This window comes from Panicum virgatum, chromosome 3K (genome assembly GCF_016808335.1).
Source record: "Panicum virgatum strain AP13 chromosome 3K, P.virgatum_v5, whole genome shotgun sequence".
NCBI classification, from domain to species: domain Eukaryota; kingdom Viridiplantae; phylum Streptophyta; class Magnoliopsida; order Poales; family Poaceae; genus Panicum; species Panicum virgatum.
This window is the reverse complement of record NC_053138.1, coordinates 24175340-24181411: the sequence shown is the minus strand read 5'-3', so window position 1 is coordinate 24181411 and position 6072 is coordinate 24175340. Positions and strand designations below refer to the sequence as shown.

Sequence of the window (6072 nt, the reverse complement as noted above, 5' to 3'; positions counted from 1 at the left end):
GGGGGGGGGGCGCAAACAAGGGGACGGCCGGCGGCACACGCCGGCGCCCACGTTCGGGGGATTCGGCTGACGCTCGGACTGGGCCCGCCTCTCGCCCCATCGGCCGATCGGATCCCAGTCGGCGGCCGTGGGCCTCGCGGGCCAAGGGCACCCACCGTACCTCGCGGATAAGATCGCAGCCCGTTCTATAATCGGGGGGCGCCCCTGCCTTTTCCCTCTTCTAATCACCATCCCAAAACAAAATGTCGCGTCACGCTCATCATCAGTGTCATCGGCTACACAATCTGGAACGCCCAGCCACCACCCCCGGACGGATTAGCAAAGCAAAGGCGCCCGCTTTTGTCAGTTAGTTATTAAGCTCCCGTCATCTCCTCCTTCGCCATCTCCGCGTGAGATAAACAAGTCCCGATCCCTTTCCTCCTGATTCGCGGCACGCGCACGTACGCCCTCCCCTCCCCGCCGGCCGCCGCACTAGTTTAGCTTATCCGCTTCGACCGGCGTCGGGGGGGGGGGGGGGGGGGGGGCTACGCCGACGTGCGCGGCGGTGCGCCGTGGCCGGCGAGGCCCGCGCTAGCTTTAGCCCGGCGGCCGATGCTGATGCCGCCCGCCGCCACTTGTCTAGCCGAGCGAGCAAGCGCTATTCCTTTTCTCCTTCAGGCCAGGGCACGCGCGCGCGATACGGGTCACGCCGGCTGATCTGCTCCTCGCCGGAAAAGGAGCCTGCAAATCCAGGCGAAAGGTGCGTGCCGACACGACACGGTATACTGCTTGCGTTGCGCCGGCGGAACCCAGGAATCGGGGTGCCGTCTTGGCAGGCGGCTTCTCCTTCCTTTCCTCTCGCGTTCACGTCCACCCGATCGATCCGCTCGCGCCCCGGCTTTGAATCTGGATGACTAGATGTGCCGAGCTTTTCCCGTCACCGGCTCGCGCCTTTCGTCGATGCCATCGCCATGGCCAGACCCGCGGTTTATCCTTCGCGCGCGGCTCCAGTCTGAAACTCTGAAAGATCGATCGCTCGAGATACGGATTCGGTCGAAGGTGAGGTGAAGGCTCGCGCGCGTCGTGCAGGTTCCGTTCGGCGCCGTACGCGTGAGCTCCACCTAAGGTCTCGCTTGGCCGGTCGGAACCAGATTCCTTGACTGGAAAAAGGAAGGACACCCGGATCTTGTTCTGATTCCTGAATCCTGCCTGATTCCCGAAAGATCAAGATCCGGCGAGTGTTTTGCCTGTTTGGGGGGGGGGGGGGGGGGGGGGGGTTAGGGCTGCGTGTTGCGACGCGGCTAGGCAGGCTGAGTTTGCGCGCTGGGCTGGACCTTTTCTTAGAGGACGATGGGCTGGACTAGTTTTCTTGTAGGCCCAAGATCTGTGATTATAAATGGCCCAGTTCAGTAGCCTATTCAAAGCACGCCACCGTCTTAACGTGTTTACGTGAGCATACTACTAAATTTCTCCTTAGTAGAATTGGTTATGTAAAAACTGGTTCAGTAGCCTATTAGTGCAAACTCGTTCGAAACAATAAACATAATGCATAGTGTCAGAGACTATTTTATTTATGTTTAGAGAAGATGAAAGGAAAAATTGGTTATGTAGTATCGAAATATCACTGACTTCTGCAAAATACCACCGAAAACGTTGCGCAGGCGATGACCATGTTGCACTATCCTCTAAAAGTGGGAGCCGAGGCCGTTGTCAGGCGTAGATGGAAGGGGCGTCCACACGCCGTTCATCCACTGCGTAAGCGTATTTCGAAGAAAAAGAATACTATAGACTAAGTAGTACTCGTGGTTAGTTGAAAGCCTGAAGCTGTGGATTGAAGTTACTTATGGTTTTATATATAACCTACCGTTCAACCTTTCCAATTGGAATTAGTAGTTCTTGACTGGTACGTTCTTGACTGATACCAGTATGTCGTTCCTTTTTTCGACTTCCAATGTTTTCTCGAACTTCCCATTTTGAGTTCGTCTTAATGAGACAGATTAGGATGTTTTAAGAAATGATATTGATGATGTCTCAATATTTCCTAACTATTTTCAATCATAGTAAGTTTTTTAAGGATCAATAATAGATATATAGTAGGCATATATCGTTCCAAATTCATTTGGTTCTGATAATGCGTGGCAATTATGTTTTAACAGTTTGTGCTTGTCATCAGCATGACAGCATTGCCAGCAATAGTAATGAAACGGACAGGGAATATGTTTAGCTTCCTTCTCCGCATAGTTCCACGGATAGTCAATTTGAGAATTGATATCCAGCTATCTGTCGTTTTGGGCACGTTTGGTCCGGTTCAACATTGTAAGATACAAAATAAGTAAATAACGAAAATGGTTCATGTTGTGCATGCATGGCCAAGACACAAGTGGCATGCATTTCTTTTCAAAAAAAAAAGTGGCATGCATTCTATTGTTCTTTTGTTTAAAACAATTTGCATATTGAATTGCATGCATAAAGGACAAGTTCAGCAAACCCAAGAGTTGACTAGCTTATCTCAAGTCCCATTCTGCCATTTTGGCACCTTTTCTTACAAAACATTTTGGTACGTACAAATTTTAAGCTCGTATAAACTTAGGTTACATAGGTGAATTGGATATACATTAAGGTCTTCTAAAATTAGCCACCTACTGCTTCGAATTTATTTTGCAGTAGAGAAAATAATTCAAAAATCGTGTTGTTCCAAAAAAACAAACTCCAAAAAGTCTGTAAAGAACTCGTTCATGTTTTGTTTTACCCCTTTTCACAATCTCAATCACCCACCGAAATGAATTTCCAGTATCAAAGCCAGGAACTCTGACCAGTAGGTCATGTCGTCGTTGAGCTATTTTGGTACCTCTTCTTTGCAAAATATTTTGGTACAAATTTTAAGCTCATATAAACTCAGGTTCCACAAATACACACAAGGGCGAAGCTACGTAGTGATGAGGGGTGCAAATGCACCCCTGATAAATAGAAAAATAGTGATTATATCTAAATTTTCAACATATTTGCACCCGTAGTGATTCAACTCTATGCACCTACAAGTTGCTCTAAGAGCAACTCCGGCAGGGCTTCTAAATTTGGGTGAGCAAATGTCTATTTAGAAGCCTACTTCTAAATTTTACTCACCCAAATATGGGCCTCCACTCCAGCAGGCCGAGTAAATTTGGCTTCTATAGTGGGGCCCATAGTTGGCAGCCCAAATAGAGAGCCACCAAATTGAGGGGGTGAGGGAGAAATTTGGAAGGGCTACCAAAATGGCAGCCTATTTGCCTCCCCTGCTGGAGATTGATTTTTAATGTCCACCGACTAAATCTTCATATGGAAGCCCATTTGTTCTCAGTTGCTCTAATTTCAGCACTGAATACACAGTTGGATTGAATATACATTAAGGCATCTCCTAAAATTAGCCACCTACTGCTTCGAATTTATTTTGAAGTAGGCCAAAAGAATTCTAAAAATGGTCGTGTCGTTCTAAATTAAAGAAAACTCCAAAACCACTGAAAAGAGCCCGTTCAGTGTTTTTCCTTTTCACGATCTCCCCACCGAAGTGAATTTCAAGTATATATCAGAGCCAGTCGTTGTCCAGGATCTCTAACCAGTAGGCCATGTCGTCGTTGAGCCCCTCATCGGTGCCTCTCTGTCCGAGTAGTTGCTGCGTCGAGCCGTCCCCGTCGCCGTCGCCGTCGCTCGACGGCGTGTCGTCGTCGCTTGGCGCAGCCCTTTTCCTCTTCCGACCCATTTCCTCCCCGCTTGCCGACGCAGCCGCAGCTGTCGGGTTCTCGCTGCCACCGCCGGCCGCGGCCGCGGCCGCGGTGCCCGGCCGGCGGTCGAACTGCCGCGGGCACCCGGACTTGGTGTAGAGCCGGCACACGGTGAACTCGCTCCTCGTCTGCAGAAACGATCAGAAACAGTAATGCACCTTTCAGAATTACATCGCAAGTCACGCAGCTTCCCTCAAGACTCGTGTGTCTACTGTAAACAGATTGCGATCGAGGCAGCGAGGCACTAATAAGCTTACCTGGAGAGCATGGCTCGGCGCCGGAACACCGGCGGCGTCCTCGTCTTGGACCTCTAGAGCCTTGTACTCGTTCAGCTTCCACTTGGTCTTGGCCCCGGCCGGCGGGCGGCCGCGGTAGAACACCATGGTCTTCTTGGTCCCGATGGGGCGGCCGTCGGCGGCGTAGACCAGCCCCGGGGTGCCCGCCGCCTTCCAGTACCCCGACGGCGTGGTCCGGCTCGGCCGCCCGCCCCGGGCCTCGCGCTCCTGCCGCGGGCAGAAGTAGAACCACGGCTCCACGCCCCCGGAGAACGCGTCGCGGTGCGCCTCTGCAATGGATGCAACCGAACCGTCGTTAGCCAACCCATCAACCAAGGAAATGCACTCTCCAATCCATCGACCGATCAAGCGCTGTCTCCGCGCGCGACGTGCCTGGGAGCTGCCATGGATCGAGGGCGCAGACGTCGGCGACGGGGATGACGCGCTCGATGTCGCCTTGGCGGACGCCGTCGAGCTTGTTCCGGAGGTAGAAGCAGACGAGCTCCTCCTCCGTGGGGTAGAAGCGGAACCCGGGGGCAAGCTCGTCGTCGGCCATGGCGGAGTGATCTCGCTTCGCTCGTCGAGGTGGGCGTGGGGGCTCTGGGCTCTCCAAGAACTGTGTGAGAACACGCAGGTAGGTAGCGTCAGGGTTATATAGGACGGCACACGCTGGATGCGCGTTATCGTTGGCAAGAGTTGACATGGCGATCGATCGCACGCTGCGCGCTTGATTGCGAAGAATTTTCCCTCTCGTGCTTTGGAAAACCGAGAGTGGGGGTTGCATGGTGCGCTACTGCGACGTGCGTTGTGTGTGGTGTGGGGAGGAGGACCAGGTCAGTCGTCTTCTTATCCTACTACTTTGCTCACTTTTTTTTTTGAAGTTGGCCAGTTGTGTGTTTTTTATTCCATCCTCATTCTGCTTTGGGTTTTAAACTAGTAAGTAGTAGCTCGGTTTGCTTTCATCATCTGAAAAGCCCTTGCTACAAGCAGCAAAACATTTAAAAGATCTCACGGAGCCAAGTTGTACAATAGGCGCGTGAGCGGAGTTTAGAGTTGTAGCACTGTAGCAGGGTTCGTCTAGCTGCTGGGCAATTGCTGTGGATGCTAGAGCCTAACTTCCGACAGCCCACCCACCCCTTAGATTCCTGGCTGCTAATGGATCGATATAAATTAACGTGCCCATCAATCAAAACTGTTAAAGGATAAGTCTATTTTACAACCTCGAACTAGTTAAGAAGTCCGTTTTTCAACCTCCTACTACGAAACCGGGTAACCTAGACCCTCCAACTGGCAAAACCGTCCGAATCACCCCCTCGACCACTGTAGCAAGCTGTTTTTGACGGCAGTTTTGCTACAGTAACATTTTCGAATTTCTGGAAATTTCACACCTCTCTCAATTAAATAAGAAAGAAAGCATAATTAATATTGTCTAAAAATCATGATATTTTTTTTGGGAGGTAGATAAAAAGACAAGGAATTTATTTTGGCTAGATGTGATACATTAAACATAATGAAATTTGAATTATAAAATTTTAAAAATGGGTAGAATTCAAAATTTCTTGAATTTTTGGGTTATCTAAACCTTTGATAAAAATGAAATAAAAATATGATAATTCATAATTTTTTATTTACTTTAATAAGGTATTTTTTATTGGCCCAAGTTTTTATGAAAGTTTTTGAATTCCTTCGCAATGCTCAAATTTGAATCAAATTTGATTCCTCAAATTTTAATTTATGAATTTTCTATAGAACTTGGGCCAATAAAAAGTACCTAACTAAACTAAATAAAAAATTATGAATTATCATATTTTTAATGCATTTTTATCATAGGTTTAGCTGACCTAAAAATTCAAGGAATTTTGAATTCTACCTATTTTTAAAATTTTATAATTCAAATTCCTTTATGTCTATTGTAGCACATCTAGCCAAAATAGATTCCTTGTCTTTTGATCTACCTCCCAAAAAAATATCATGATTTTTAGACAATATTAACTATGTTTTCTTTATTATTTAATTGAGAGAGGTGTAAAATTCCAGAAAATCAGAAATTTTACTGTAGT

The 6072-nt window shown here is 48.4% G+C and overlaps 1 pseudogene; it reads right to left on the bottom strand.

The window, feature by feature from the left end:
- Positions 1-3283: 3283 nt before the first annotated feature.
- On the bottom strand, positions 3284-4807 carry LOC120698534 (annotated as a pseudogene).
- Between the last annotated feature and the right edge of the window lie 1265 nt (positions 4808-6072).